This window comes from Dipodomys merriami, unplaced genomic scaffold (genome assembly GCF_024711535.1).
Source record: "Dipodomys merriami isolate MVZ:Mamm:240054 unplaced genomic scaffold, mDipMer1.0.p SCAF_217, whole genome shotgun sequence".
NCBI classification, from domain to species: Eukaryota; Metazoa; Chordata; class Mammalia; order Rodentia; family Heteromyidae; genus Dipodomys; species Dipodomys merriami.
The window spans coordinates 44466-60981 of NW_027203571.1; the positions used below are offsets into that span (position 1 = coordinate 44466).

At 39.0% G+C, this 16516-nt stretch overlaps 1 long non-coding RNA gene across 1 annotated transcript; it reads right to left on the reverse strand.

Annotated features, from left to right (window-relative positions):
- Window positions 1-5501: 5501 nt before the first annotated feature.
- Window positions 5502-11796, reverse strand: LOC138834495 (uncharacterized). The gene is made up of 3 exons (XR_011374145.1): window positions 11525-11796; window positions 7828-7938; window positions 5502-5635 (listed from the first exon to the last, which is right to left on the reverse strand). It is a non-coding gene; the product is annotated as an uncharacterized lncRNA (long non-coding RNA).
- Window positions 11797-16516: the final 4720 nt, after the last annotated feature.

The window sequence follows — 16516 nt, forward strand, 5'->3', positions numbered from 1 at the left end:
TATTTTTTTAGCTCCCTTGTCAAAGATTAGGTTGCAATATGTCAGTGTGTTTATTTTTGAGTCTTCAGTCCTATTCATTGGTCCTCAGAACTCTTCTTGTGCCAGTACCAAGCTCTTCTTATTATTGTGGCTTTTTAGTATAGTTTGAAATTTGGAACTGATATTGCTCCAGTGCTCTTCTTTCTTCTAAGAATTGATGAAACTACAGCCAGCATTATACTTAAAGGTGAAAAGTTAAAGGCATTTCTTATTAATTCAGGAGATAAGGATGTCTGCTCTCTCCACTCCTCTTCAACTACTTAGTATTAGAATGCTAGCTGGGACATTAAGACAAGATGCAAATTTAAAAGGAATCCAAATAGTGAAAGATGAAGTAAAACGTAAAAGATGACCAACGGAATAGAATTGAAAACACAGGAACGAACCTACAGTCCCATAGCCATCTAATTTTCGATAAGGGAGCTGAAAAATAGAATGGAAGAAAGAAAGCCTCTTCAGTAAATGGTGCTGGCAAAATTCATCCACTACTTGTAGAAAACTAAAGCTAGATCCTTATTTATCACCCTGCAACAGAATCAACTCCAAATTGATTAAAGACCTCAGAGTCAAAGTAGACACTCTGAAAATATTACAGGATGGAATAGGAGAAACCCTAGGTGTCCTTGGCACAGGCCGAAATTATCTTAATAGAGACCCAGAAACACAAAAAAAATCAAAAAAAGGTTGGACAAATGGGATTGCATGCAATTGCAGAGCTTCTGCCTGGCCAAGGGCATAGCTAGCCAGATCACTAGAAAGCCCACGGATTGGGAGTAGATATTCACTAGCCATACAATTTACAAGGGTCTCATATCTAAAATATACTTGGAACTCAAAATATTAAATCCCCCAACAACAAATCCTCAAAGAAACAACTGCCCAATAAATAAGTGGGCTAAAGACTTAAAGAGAAACTTCTCTGAAGAAGAAAGAAGGATGGCCAATAGACACATTTAGAAATGCTCAACATCCTTAGCCATAAAAGAAATGCAAATCAAAGCAACATTGAGATACCACCTCACTCCAGTTAGAATGGCAAAAATCAAGAACTCTAACAACAGCAGATGCTGGAGGGGATATGAACAGAAGGGAACCTTACTTCACTGTTGGTGGGAATGTAAACTTGCTCAACCACTTTGGAAAGAAGTATGGAGGTTCCTCAAAAGACTTCACATAGAGCTAACCTATGACCCAGCAATCCCACTTTTGGGCATTTACCCAAATGTTGACAAACAAGACCACACTAAAGCTACCAGCACAACTATGTATATTGCAGCATTTTTTACCATAGCTAAGATATGGAACCAACCCAGATGCCCTTCAGTAGATGAATGGATCAAGAAAATGTGGTATATATACACAATGGAATTCTATGCCTCTATCAGAAAGAATGACATTGCCCCATTTGTTAGGAAATGGAAAAACTTGGAAAAAATTATAGTAAGTGAAGTAAGCCAGGAACAAAGTAACACAGGTCCCATGGTTTCCCTTATTTGCAATATCTAGTATATGTATGAGTCAAGCGGAAAAATTCAGATAATGTGATGTTAGGAAAATGAATCCTTAGATAGGTATTTTAATGTTTTTTTTTTTGTTTCATGCATGTGTTTCTAATGCATTTATAAGATTATTTCTTTGTTGCTTTGTATGTCCCTCCCCCACAGTATAACCCCCACTTTCAATATATTTGATGTCAGTGTAACTTGTGGAGGAGATGGGGAAAAACAAGTCGTTTAAGGATTCAGGTGGACCTGTTGCAACAATGAGAAGTACAAATTGTCATGTCAAAAATGAGCTTTACAATGTCGGTGGGGGTGGAGGGATGGGAGGAAGGATTGGGTGGGGGGTGAGTGGGAGGCTGGGAAGGGAGGTAAAGGGTAAACAAAGGAGGAGGCTGCAATGCTTGGTAAGAAATGTATGCATTATCTTGCCCATGTAATTGTAACCCCTTTGTACAGTATGTTCACAAATAAAATAAAAATTAAAAAAAAAACATGGGTACTCCACCACTTTTTGGTTCAATCACTTCTAACCTCAAAGATATACTTTGCTAACAAAATGCTTAGAAGAAACCGAAGAATACTTCACTTTTATCTTCTCTCTTAAGAATCTCTTTAGATACCATATCAGGACCAGTGAAGTTATTCTTTCAAAAATTATTTCAATAGATTATCTTTCTCTTGGTCTTGCATTTGCTCAGAAGGATGTATGGAAAAGAATAGAGTTAAATCATCCATACCTTTTATGACAGTGTCTGTTACAAAATGACAATGCTCCTATGTCCTATGTCTCTGTCCTTCTCTTAGCTCTTGCGTGATTTCCAACTAATCACAGATTCTTGGCTTCAAGTCTAGTGAAGGTGAAGCACTATAAGTCCTTCCCCACTGCTACCTCTTCATGGTTTCTCTTTTAAAACTCTTTTATTTGGATGTGGAATTTATTTTCATGTCTTCATTCAATCCATTCTAAATTGTAGTGAGCTAAATAGGCTCTGTAAAATCACTTTAGGTAGCAAAAATATTAAGACAATATATCAAAAAGTTTGGCCTCCCTCCACTGCTGAAGCCAATATGCTTAGCTAGGGCTTCTAAGAACACGTTTTCTTGACTTTTCAATTTGCTCAATTCTTTTCTGATCCCAAAACTTTTGGGCTTATGTAATAAGAGAAGTCTTCACTATCTCGTTAATAAGGATATTATATTTTTGAGCTACTAAGAAATGTGAAATCATTGGTTTCAAGTATCCAATCAGGTTTTTTTCTGTAGTTCAGTGCTTCACATGCAAAGACATTGTAGAACGTATTACAAACATTTTTGAGTGCACTTTTTCCCTAAATATTTTGACCCAAATTATCTTTTTCAGAGAATTACTATTTGGTAATTAAAGTCAATACACAAATTTTGATTTTTTTTTAAGAACGTTGAATTTAAATTCCACTACAACCTTGTTTCACACAGTGAGTAGATTTCCTGGGTAAGGACAATTCTCAAGGGAACCTACAGGACTTATACCAAGGGTTCTGAGGTTTGTTTGTTTAGTATGAACATGAGCCATCTTCACCCACTTTGCTCCCTCTCAGTTAAGTCTCCATTGATTATTTTGCATGAAAGCCTATTTTCCCAAGAAATTTTAAATTTTCCTAATAGGCTAAGTTGTTAAAAAGTTTGAACAAATTAAAATTTACCTGTCAGTTTTGGGGGGTGTGCAGTCGTGGGGCCTGAACTCTGGGCCTGGGCGCTGTAGCTCAGCTCTTCAGCTCAAGGCTAGCGCTCTACCACCTGATCCACAGCACCACTTCCGGCTTTTTTTTTCTTTTTGCTTATGTGGTGCTGAGGAATTGAACCCAGGGCCTCAGGCATGCAAGGCAAGCGCTCTTACCACTGAGCCACCTTCCCAGCCAAACCTGTCATAATTTTAAAACTCTTTTGAAATTCCTTTATTAGAACCACAAGTTCATCAATCCTAACTCCACCTTTAATATCAAAAACAGTTAACATGTTGTTTTCATGATATAGTGTCCATGAAACTACTATTTTCCAGTGGCTTTGTTATGCATATATATAGCCTTATAATCTGATGATAAGCAAAATGAACTCCAAGATATGGAAACAGAGAGTATTATTTGTGATTGTTGTTTTTAATGTACTATGTGATTTCCATTTTCTTTTGGGGTTATCCCCTATGCTTTTTTCCCTGCTGTATTTGATTTTGGTAGCCTGTGTATTGTGTATATATTTACCTTAATTAAGGAAGGGACGAGGAACAACAAAATGGTGAGACAAAGGACAAAGGCAAACCAATGCAATAGCAATACTCACAAGACAATATGTTGGAAATGTACATTACAACTTGTGAGGGGTACTGGGGTCAAGGAAAACTGTGAAGAAAATGAGGGAAGGGGTAACAAGTTTGAAAAGTTATGTATTCACTACCTTAAAGTTACTGTAACCACACTGTACATCACTTTGACAATAAAATTAAATTTAAAAAATAAGCTGCATGAAATAAAATTTCACTGTATTGGTAAAGTACATAGTACTCTTTATGTAGTAACTTTTTAAAATTCCATACTTTTGGTGTCTAATTTGAATTAATTACCCCTTTTTAATCAGAGGACCATCAACTTGAATGCTATCCAACTAGACAATATTTTCACAATATACTTACCAATATTTTGAAAAAAGAATAAATATAGTACTTTCTCATACTAAAAGTGAAAACAGTTTAATTCTATGGAAACAAATAACTTGTAAAAGTAAATAAGTTGTTAAGAAGACAGAATATATGTGTTCGTCAACATTCCAATGACTAGTAATTACTCATTTTCAAATTCTGAAGATTCCATACCTGAGAGATTCAAAACAATACCGGCTTGCATGTTATGTAATTTTACAATAGATGCATTTTCCAATGGGGTGTTACAGATTGAGAGACAACAGAAAAATAACCATGTTCTGGTAGAGGATAAAACTATGTAGCATCGGTAATAATTAATTCTTCAAGAGTAAGCAATTGTTTATCACAATAAGCTATTATTTTTATGACCACCAATACCAATATTTATGATATAGAGTCATCCTAGCCCAAAATTCTCCAACTTTTAGGGTGCATCTCAAACTTCCCTTAATTCATATGATAAATAGCTTATCTCTATTGTGAAAAAATACAACTCTGCTAATGTGATGCGATTCATGTTCTGGTAAGAACACCACAATAAAGTGGGTTGCATCATTTTCCCCCCACTGGTATTTTTGAGATCAGAACATTTGCAAATATTACTTATATTTATAATTTTTAGCTATCATATAAATTCTGGATGCTAAGATTGGAAGATTACAGTTGAAAGCCCACCCAGGCAAGAATATTCCCTAGATTCTTATCTCCAATAAACTTCTCAGCAAAAGCCAGATGAAAGTGGCACTGAGGTTGAAGTGGTAGGGCATGAGCCTTGAGCATAAACAGGCTCAGAGACAGTGTCCAGGCCCAGAGTAAAAGCCCTAGGACAAACCAATAAAACAAAAACAAAAATAAAATCAAACCCCAAATGTAACATTTTTCTCACTGTATACAGTAGCAAATAATTAAGGAAATTGCTTCCTGTGTTACATACAGGTAGAAGAAAGAAGATGTCACACGATTATACTCTTCATACCATGTTATACCAAAGACTCCAAAAATTTCTCTTATTCTAAATTCATAAATTAATGTCATCAATTTGTTGGCAACTCTGTCTACAACATTCACATTATCATTTCATACATGAACTGTTGGAATTATCTATTAACTAAGTTTTTGAAAGAATATTCTAGGCACATAGAATGCAAAATCATTTGTGAATGTCAATTAAACCCTCTAATTAAAAACAATTTTGTAGAATCCTATAGAATATAAAATTACAAACAAAACCAAAATATTTTAAATCTAAATTCTAATTTAGCAAGATCTTCAAAATCCTTCATTAGACGAACTTTGCTATTTTTCCAAGCTTAAGCTTGTGTAATTCTTCATCATTTCTTTGGGTTACAACAGAATGATGATAACTTATTTTTTCAAATTTTGGATGGGAATCATGAGTCATTTTGCATCTAGGAGTGTTCTGTAATGAAGAGAGAATTTAAAACACAAGTGAGGATTAAGTATGAGTTGCATTTCAACAGGAAATTTGACTTCTCAAAACATAATGACAAAATTAGCCCAAATGTCCAACTATGTATTCCTTTCTTGTTTATTTTGTTTTATTAAGTTAAAATTATACACTTTGGTCCAGGGAAGGTATCAATATGTAATTCCATTCTCTAATCTCCTGTCTTAATCTCAGTGCTAGAATTCTAAGCTTGTATCACATTGCCCTGCCATAGTTTCTTGGTTTATTTAATCTAGATATAGACTACCAATTCTGAACTTCTCCAGTGATATTATACACCAGAGTGACTGCTTAAACTTTATCTACTATTTTCAAAGATGTTCTAACATTTGATACAGGATATGAACATTTTCAAATGCACCTGCCAGATCTCTGATTCATTCCTCCATGGATCTGATCCCTTTAATAATGATTATTGATTCTTACTATCTCTGATCCCTACCAATGTAATATTCTCAAACTTATTTGAAGGAAGTTCATTTGAGGACTTTCAAATATTAAAAATTATCACTTGATTCTAGTCTTGTTCAGGACATATATTTATTGTTTTGTAACTTTTCTACACATTCTGAGAGTTGTTTCATTTGTGTATTTGTGTGTGCATATATAAGTGCCTCTGGGTGTATGTGTATGTCTGTATGTATATATGCAAAAGCCTCAAGCTTTTATTAAGCAATCTTGCTCATGACTGATATTCCATCAATTGAGCCATTCTTCCAATCCAGATTTTGACTGCTTAATTTTATATACTGTTGCAAAGAGTGTTCTGCCCAGGCTGGATGCCAATAGAACTTCCCAGACTCCTTTACATTCTTAGGTTTTATTTCTCCAGGAGTATCAACTTTTAAACGACAAACATTTTTGTGAGAGTAATGTCTAAGCTGTAGCCCATATTTTTAACTCAAGAATTCTTTTTTTTTTGTTTTGGTGGGGTGTCTGGTCATGGTGCCTGAACTCTGGTCCTGGGCTCTGTCCCTCAGCAATTCAGCTCACGGCTAGCCCTCTACCACTTGAGTCACAGCGACAATTTTGGCTTTTTTCTTTTTTGCTTAAGTGGTACTGAGGAATCGAACCAAGGGCCTCATGCATGCGAGGCAAGCTCTGTACCTCTGAGACACCTTTCAGCCCTAACTAAAGAATTCTTATAAAGATAGATGAACAGACACATTACACATCTTGAGTGTACACTGTTAGGAATGTGATCGTAAGCTGGGTTATGGAGGGATATGAGGATTGAGGTTCAAAACCAGCCCCAGTAGGAAAGTCCCAGAGACTCTTTTCTCAAATTAACTAAAAGAAAACTGGAATTGGCACTGTGGATCAAGTGGTAGAGCATTAGCTTGAGCTGAATAGCAGAGAGACTGCTCGCAGGCCCAGAGTTCAAGTCCCAAGATCACCGCCAACAAATATATATATATATATATATATATATATATATATATATATATATATATATGTGTGTGTGTGTGTGTGTGTGTGTGTGTGTGTGTGTGTGTGTGTGTGTGTGTGTGTGTGTGTGTGTGTGTGTGTTTGTGTCTGTGTGTCTGTGTGTCTGTGTGTGTGTGTAAAGAAAAAAAAAAGAAATGAGATCTTAGACACCAGTTTATTGCTAGCATAATCCCTGCTCTCACAAGATGGACATTTTTCCAATTAAATCCATGCTTTTATATCTGACTTTCATTGAAAACAGAATTATTCTTCCATTGTACTTTCTACAAAGTTGCATGATTAGCAAGCATGATTTAGAATGGGAGTGGCCTCATACTTCATGTTCCACATAGGGTTCTTGCTTTCTGTATATCACTCTCATAAATCTACATACTGGACTTGGCTTTATTGTTTCAATGTTGCTTATTTGTAGTCTTCTATACTGTATGTAACCCTTATACTTAAACACAGAACTTCTCTTTCTCCTATTATTGCTATTGTTTCCTTACTGTTAGCTCATGCACACTTGGGAAATAATGAACAGCACGTACAGTCACAAAAAGAATGTTCTGAAAACCTTCTTCCTATTTAAAATTCGCCTTAACTTACAGAGAACTTACAAAGTTTGAACTCAATGTACTCATGTATAATATATTTATAAGCAATATAAATTTCATATTTTCTCTTTACTAAATTTTCTCTGAAATACGTTTTACCTCAGGTCCATAGGTGTTCTAGTCTTCTAGCAGTGAAGCCAGAAAACATTCACTATACCTCAAGCAGCACCATCGATTGTTACTGGAAGTAACTGTTACTGGATGTGGAAACTGACCCCAGGAGAGGAATGGAACATAGAGGAAAAACAAAGTTCAAGTTACCTTGTGCTTTCCTTTTTACTGTACAAGAAAGTTATCCCAAGGCTTGAAGGAAACTCTGTCCCTGGCTTTTGAGTGTGTTCTTTACTCATATAATTTTTTTTTGTAAACTTCTAGTTCATAGTGTTACAAAAAGAAATAATGTACCATTTGAAGGCCAGTATAAAACAAAAGGAAATAACATTGTTTTAAAAGTGTTCTCCTGCAAAGTAACAAAGACATAGAGGTTTTAAAGTATCTTATAGATGGCTATTTCAATCCTGAGATGATTCTCTTGATGCAGGAGTCAGTTATCAATTCCTTTGGTCTGGTTCTGAGTTCTGCAGAGCAACAAGGATTCCAAAAAAGCAGGATCCAGTCAATATGATCAGCAAAAGAAGACTCTACTCTGACCAGTTCACCTTTAAGGAGGGCCCCAAAGAAAAATCTGGGATTTTTATTTGCTTGTTTGTTTAGTTTGTGCTAGTCCTGGGGCTTGAACCCAGAGGCTGGATCCTGTCCCTGAACAGTTGTCTTTCCTGCCCACCTACCCCAAAAGCTAGTAATCTACTGTTTGAGCCAAAACTCCACTTCTGGTTTTTTGGTGTTCAATTTGCGATAAGAGTTTGACATACTCTCCTGCCTGGTTTGGCTTTGAATTAAGATAGTAAGAAAGCTAAGTGACATCAACTGTATAGACTTCTCTTTTGAAACAAAAAATATTAGACGAAGTTTATTGTAAAGCTAGTATTTGACAATTTTTAAAGGAAGACAATATGTCTAGCAAAGAAGCCATAATTTAAATAACTCAGCAAAAGTAGGTGCACTGAATCATTTTGAAATTATTTCTTCTGCTTGGGAAGTTTATTGATCTTGTCCTTCCTTTTGGGGAAACTTAGGTAATATTTGCACTTTTTGTTGGTTGTGGGGCTTGAACTCTGATCCTGGGCGCACTCCCACAGCTCTTCAGCTCAAATTGAGTGCTCTACCGCTTAAGCTACAGCACCACTTCTGGGTTTCAGGTGGTTAATTGAAGATAAGTGTCTCATGGACATTCCTGACCAGGCTGGCTTTGAACCACAATTCTCTGGTTTCCTGAATAGCTAGGATTCCAGGCGTGATCCACCAGCACCCAGCTCATATTTGCATTTATGTGCACTGAATGATACTATGTAGACAAATAATGGATATTTGAATCAAATGATGGCATTGCAGCTTTTCAGAAAATTTGAGGTAACAATAAATATGTCCTCCTTTTCCATGTTGTTTCATTAATGACTCATGAGCTATGGGACCCTTAGTTAGCATTCTCTGCCGTCTGTGTAGGTGTATTTAGTATCAGGAAATGTTCATAGAGAAATATAGAAAGACTGAGATTTTTAAAAAGCAAAGAAGTTAAGGTAAGAAAAAACAGCACAGAAGGAGATACATGTATTACACAGAGATTAAGAAGTAGCCTAAGAGATTTAGAATGCTAAAGGTAATGCGGAATAAGACTAGTTGATAACTATTTGTTCAATAACCAAAAATGGTTCTCTATAAACGTTTCTGGTATACGTTAGTAACTATCATTTATTCATTACCTCTGGAGTTATTCCTTCTCTTCTGTCACAACTGTTAATTTGCCTCTGCCGTTGTGGTGCCATGAATAACCAAAAAGATTTCCAAATCTCACTTAGACTACCCTTCTCATTGTGATTAGCAGAGACCATTCAAAAACCTGGAATCTTTGAATTTCCAGAATTAATCTTCACCTGACATCTAAGCACATTCAAGACATTAATTGCTCTGACCTAATGAACAAAACTTTTTTTCAACACAATATCCTAATATAAGAAAAAGTACATGAATTATGGACTATTGTCAGGTGTCAGTATGGCAGGAGAGCAATTACATATTCCAAGTAGGGGTTCTTTATTTTGCATTTACTAATTAAATGTTTTTTGCTTTGGGTTTTTTTTTCCTTTTTTGCTCAAGGCAATCACTGTACCACTTGAGGCACAGCACCATTTCCAGTGTTTTTCTGTTTATGTGGTACTGAGGAATTGAATTCAGGGTTTCATGCATGCTAGGCAATCATCATATCATGAAGCCACATTCCCAGATCCCTAAATGACTTTCTTAAGTTAACATTACATTTTCATTCTGTAACTATGTACCATAATATTGGCCAGGTGCTAGAAAATAATGTAGAAAAGAATACAATATAAAAAATCCAGTAAGGCTAGGTGGAAAATGAATAACCCTGACAGTCTTGCAAGGGCTCAGAGGGTTGATCTCATGGAGATGTATCAACATGCTGAACGAGACAGCTCCCTACCCACAGCCCAACTCCAGAATGAGTGGGCCATCTTGGGTTCCAGCTACCTGGGGACATTGGCCCACCTCCTACAGCACCCATTCTACCCGTTCCTGAGAGCTACAGTGAGAGAGAGAGAGAGAGAGAGAGAGAGAGAGAGAGAGAGAGAGAGAGAGAGAGAGAGAGAGAGAGAGAGAGAGAGGAAGAGAGGGAGGGAGGGAGAGTTGGTGATAGGGAGAGAGGGAGAGAGGGAGAGAGGGAGAGAGGGAGGGAGAGAGAGAGAAAATCAGAATTACACTTAAATCAGGTGCCAGTGGCATAAAACTCTAATCCTAACTACACTGGATGCTGAGATATGAGGATCATGGTTCATAGACAGCCCTGGAGGAACGTGTTTGAGAATCTTATCTCCAAAGAACCACCAGAAAACTGGAAGTGACACTGTGGGATCAAGTGATAAAGCGCAAGCCTTGAGCTGAGGAGCTCGGGAACAATGCCCAATCCTAGAGTTCAAGAACCACGATTGAAAGAAGTGGACTTCCCACCACAAGAACTGGACTGAATAGCACCCATTGTCCTAGGGAGCATGGTAGAGAAGTCAGGCCGAGCTTCCTGTGAACTTGAGGTCATAAGTAGGTCATCTGGCTTCTCTTTGCCTCAGATTCCCCAGCTGCAAAACTGAACAAAGTGAAGGATCCCCTTCCTCATTGGGATAAGGTAGTAATGAAAGAGAGCCATGTTTCGGTTCATAATCCCACACCTGTTGCATGATTAATAACAGGCCCCACCTGAGCCCTTTCTGGTATCTTCCTGTCATATGCTCACAGAATTGCTAAAACCTTATCTGAAGGCCATTCCCTCTCTTTTCCAGAGATCGCTCTGTATAAATCCCTTGTTTCCTCACAACTGTCCTGTGAGGAGACTGAGGTCCAATGGTTGAGGCCCTACAAAGAGCTTCACGTGTGGTCAAGAATCCGCTGCTATGGACTGAGTTTAGGATAATCCATGTTAACCGATGACTGAGCATGACACCACATGTCTACCATCCCAATTACAGAGGACCAGGCCTGGTGGAACATACCTTTCACAGGAGGACCATGATCCAGCCCAGCCTGAGCATATTTGTAGTTTCTATCTCAGAAATCCTCAAGACAGAAAGGTGGCTCATCAGCGCCATGGAGAGGAAACAAGCAGGGGGGACATGGTGCCCCCAGAGGGGTGTTTGACCCAGGGTATGTTGTTGTTGGGACAGAAACTCACCTGTGCTGCTGGGAGAAGCTGTTGGCAGCTGCTCCAATTGGGGCAGCAGCGATGGCGCCAGCATTGTGGACACATGGGCCCAGAGCAGAAGACTAGGGGCAGGGACCCGGTCTGGGATTTAGGCCGGCTGGCAGCTAGACATTGATTGAGGTTTGAAACTTGGCACTGCGTGAAGGGAGGGGAGGGGCCAGGTGGGGTGCGAGCATCAATTTTCTACTAAACTCCAAAGTCACCTCGAGTCTATTCCTCAGGACTCAGCCCCTTCTACCTTCCTGAACTGCTGGTAGTGGTGTAAACTAACAGAGGGAATCCCAGTGCTACCTGGCAGCATGGAATGTGGGCATGGCCACCATTCTTGTATCCCATTGGTCAGAAAGAAGCATGAAAGAATGGGGGTGTGGCCAGAATCCTGTGAAGCAAGCAGCATGGGCGGAGTCAAGATGACAGTGGTTCTCCCAGCCTTTTTCCCAGGAAATTCTGTCCAATTCAGTTGGAGAGAAGAGGGTGACCTGCTTTAACTGGATGGCTACACAGATTGCTGTATAGTTCTGTTTGTTGCCAGTCCCAGACTTTGAACTTAGGATCTGGGCACAGTTCATGAGCTGCTTTTGCTCAAGGCTGGTCCTCTACACTAGAGCCACAAGATTTCTGGCTTTGTTGGCACTGAAGTTGGACAGGGGTCTCAAGGATTTTCCTGCTTAGGGTGACTTTGACCATGATCCTCTATTCACAGCCTTGTAAGTATCAAGAAGGACTGCTGAGATCCACTGGTGCCTGCCTAATCATTGGCCTTGTTGATGTTCTTGGACAGACTGGTGAGTTCCCGATCCTCGGGTTGAAGTGGTGGGAGCTGGAGCCCACAATTCAAATCCTGGTCGTGCCACCTCCAAATTGTAGGAGATCCTAAGAAACTTGTTCCTATCCATATGATTGCCAATGTAATGTGATGTAAGTCATGATTGAATGAACAGTTCTTGAATGATTCTAGGATAAAATTATACACACTTATATTACACGACACTGATTGATTTTAGTTAATATTTTATTAAGCATTTAAGCAATCACATTCATCAAATGGAGGCATAATGAAATACCTAAGAATTGGGCCTCAAATACTATAAAGGTGAGTTTTTTCTACCAGCACTGGGATTGGAACTCATAGTCTGGGTACCTCTGTTGCACTGTGTGGGAAGGGGAAGCTTGCTTCCTTAAAGTCAAAAAATTCAAGTTTGTTCCTTAGGCTTGAAAACGATCACCAGCACTAGAAAACACCCTATTCATGTACAATTTACATATATGTTTTATATTCTTATACATATGTTGACACCGTATTGCATTCAGAGTAGTTATTTTATTTTTTGTTTTATTCATGTATTGACCATTTATTGTATTGACTATTATAGCACATAAAACATTGACTACATAGGATATAGGTCTACAGATGTATTCCACTTCATACCTGACACACAGAAGATGCACAGTAAAGGAATCCATGTGTCACCATCATCCTCTTACTCCACGATTCATTGTTTGGGAGTACTGACATCTGAACTCATGGCCTACAAGGCCAAATTCATGAATGGGTGAGTGCAAACATGCCATCCTGGGGGAAATTAAGGTGCAGGTTGTTCCCAGGACCTGAGAACCCCTGGGGTTAATCAAAGAAGAACAGATTGACATGTAGATGGCATATGTGTGTGTGTGTGTGTGTGTGTGTGTGTGTGTGTGTGTGTGTGTTTATAGAGTGCCAGAGATGTTTATACATTATTCAGTTATATAGACTATATTCCTACCAATTCCTGGGTATTTATTATGCGTCCATGTAATTAATGTTATTGTTTTCATCCTTAAAATATTAATGAAAGCACTCAGTGTCCTGAAATTATTGTGTTCCTGTAAGTAATAATATTCTTTTTAATGCTTCATAAATATTAAATAAAATCAATCAGCCTTCTGAAATGATGCTGTTTAATTTTATAGGATCATCATTCACGATCAACTCATTCAACTGTGACTTTGACAAAATTCCAGTGTTATGCCTTTGGATGGGAACCAGTTTCTTAGTACTTCCTGCCATTGGTTGGTGTCAGTATGGGGATTTGAAATGAGGGCCTATGTTGCCACGTGGGCCTATGGCTTTCTTGATTGTCTGCCAGCCTTCAGAAATGCAAGGTGAAGTACCCTTTGCAACAGTGTCATTCAGACCCAGTAGGGTCACTGTGCAAAGGAAGAAAACATAAAAGGCCACATTTTTTCTGTGCATTGTTTTCCTTGCAACACGTGGGGGTGTAGAATCCCAGAAGCACCTGTGTGTCCAGTGGCTGCACCCCATCCTAGTGTGATCAAAGCTGAGGCAGTGTTGCCACGACCTGAGTTCAAAACCCATGCTGAGAAAAAAATTAACTCCCTGGCATGCAATTCACACAGTTTATTCTTACAGGCTTTGGATTGTAACTCAGGCTCTGGGTAAATCTGCAGCAATGTGCATAAAGGGGAAGATCACCTTTCATGAAAATAAAAAAGTCAGGTCTTTTCACTAGTCCTGAATTCAAGACCCAGACCTGGAAATCATACTATTTCTATATATTGTAAAAATAGGTTTATACTTACCTATAGATGTTCAGTCCATACATGTTTGGTGGGGTTGTTCCTTGTATCTTCTGTTTTATTCATTTATGTACTCAATGTGTTTATTACATTGATGACAACCTATCACAGAACATCTAGATTTGTAGAAATGTTCTCTCTCATGCCTTACCCCCAGGATTCTCAGAGAAAAGGAAAAAAAGTTTCACACTCTCCTTCTTACTCCACGATCCACTTGTTGATAATGCTGGTATCTGAACTCAGGGCAGAGCAAAACAAATTGGCCAATCATTCAAGGTGATCATATGAACCTGTGAGCAACTAAGGAGTATGGCCAATCCCAGAATCTGACATTGATCCCCAGGGTGGTCCACTATAGTCAGAAATTCATAATTTAAACAAAGGATCTATATTGACATATATGTTTGGTTAGCATCTTGGGTTCAGTGCATTTATTCTCCTTATTTTGTCTCTAATTCATGGAGGTATTGTGTATTTTAATAAGTATGGTGACTGCTATGACAGTGCTGACATGGATGAGAACCCGTTACTGTAAGGTCCGCTCCTAGATGGCAAGCAGACTCCACCCTCCTCGCAGCAAAGTCTCCACCCAGTACCTGCGTTACCTAGGCAACTGGTACACTGGGAAGAGGTCACATCTGCATCCGCTGAGGTCACATCTGAATTTGATGTGGCCACACCTTTCCCCACCCATACCCTACATAAGGGCTAGCCCAGGCCCAGACTCTCCCTTTTTTCTCTCTCTGTTCTTTCTAGCTCTTGCTGCTCTTTTCTTGCTCTCTTGCTCTCTTGCTCTCTCTCTTTCCCAGCCACGTGGAGTGCCAACCTTGCCTGGTCCCAGCAGGTCTACCTCTTACCTGAATACCACGTGAGTGCTACTGTTCTTACCCCTCTCTCTACTCTTTTCTCTCTCTTTCCTCTCTTCCTAGCTTTCTCTCATTCCCAGGCCTTTCCCAGCCACGTGGAGTGCCAACCTTGCCTGGTCCCAGCAGGTCTACTGAATAAACCTACCCCTTATCTGAATACCACGTGTGTGCTGGTGCTGTTCTTACTCGGCTACCTCTTTTTAAAAACCTAACAGTTACCAAGGTTACAGTGTTGTCCATGCATTCTCCATCATATTTGTGACCCAGGACTTTCACAGGAGAGGATAAAAGTCACAACGACTGGCTTCTGACATCAGTATGAATCTTTTGTCAGTGCTGGGATTTTTAGTTTCTGACATCAATATGAATCTTTTGTCAGTGCTGGGATTTTTAGCTCAGGTCTGGGTAATTCTGTTGCACTGTGGAAGAAGGGTAAGCTCACCATCTTTGAAGAGTAGAATGTCAGGCCTGTTGCAGGGCCTGATTTGAAGCCCCAGCACTGGACAAAATAACAAGCCCACCTTTTTAAAACATAAGATTTTTCTTTACTTACATGTGTGGTATGCATCTTGCATTCAGTGTAGTTATTCTTTCTATTTTGTGTCTTTTTCATGGATGTATTGTGTATTTTATTGTGTATGGGGTGACAGATATAACTGTGCTGACATGGATGACAACCTATTCCCATGGCTAAGAGTTACCAATATAGCATTCTCCATCCTCAATGAGACCCAGGACATTCACAGGACAGGAAAACCTGTGCCACCTTAGGCTTCTCACATCAAAATAAATCGTTTGGTAGTGCAGGAATTTGAACTCAAACCTAGCATGCCAAATTGGTGAATGGGTCATTGTGAGCACATCAGGCTTTGAGCCACTAAGGAACTAGGCCATTCCTGGGACCTGAGATGGAGCCCTGGTGGGGGCCAATATAGTCATAAATTCATAATTAAATAGAGGATCTGTATTTCCAAACATGGGTGGGCGGCATCTTGCATTTGGTGTAGTCATTCTCTTTGTTTTGTGTCTTATTCATTGATGTATTGTGTATTTCCTTGAGTATAGGATGACAAATATAACTGTGGTGAACTGGATGACAACCTATTCCCATGAGTATAGAGTTGCATATACATTCTCCTTCCTAGCTGAGCCCCAGAACTTGCACAGTACAGGAAAACAAGTGCAACGACTGGCTTCTTACATCAGGGTGAATTTTTGGCAGTGCTGGGACTCAAACTTTGGGCCTGGGAGGCCAAACTGCCCAATGGGTCCACGTGATCACACCAGACTGTGAGCCACTAAGGAGCTGGGCCATTCCCAGGAACTGAGATCGAGCCCCAGGGAGGCCAAAATAGTCCTCAATGATCATTGAAACATGGGATGTATATTCACATCCGTGTGTGGTCTGCATCGTTCATTGAGTGTAGTTATTCTCTTTATTTTGTATGCTATTCATGGGTGTATTGTGTATTTTCTTGAGTATATGATGACAGGAATAACTGGGCTGACATGGATAACA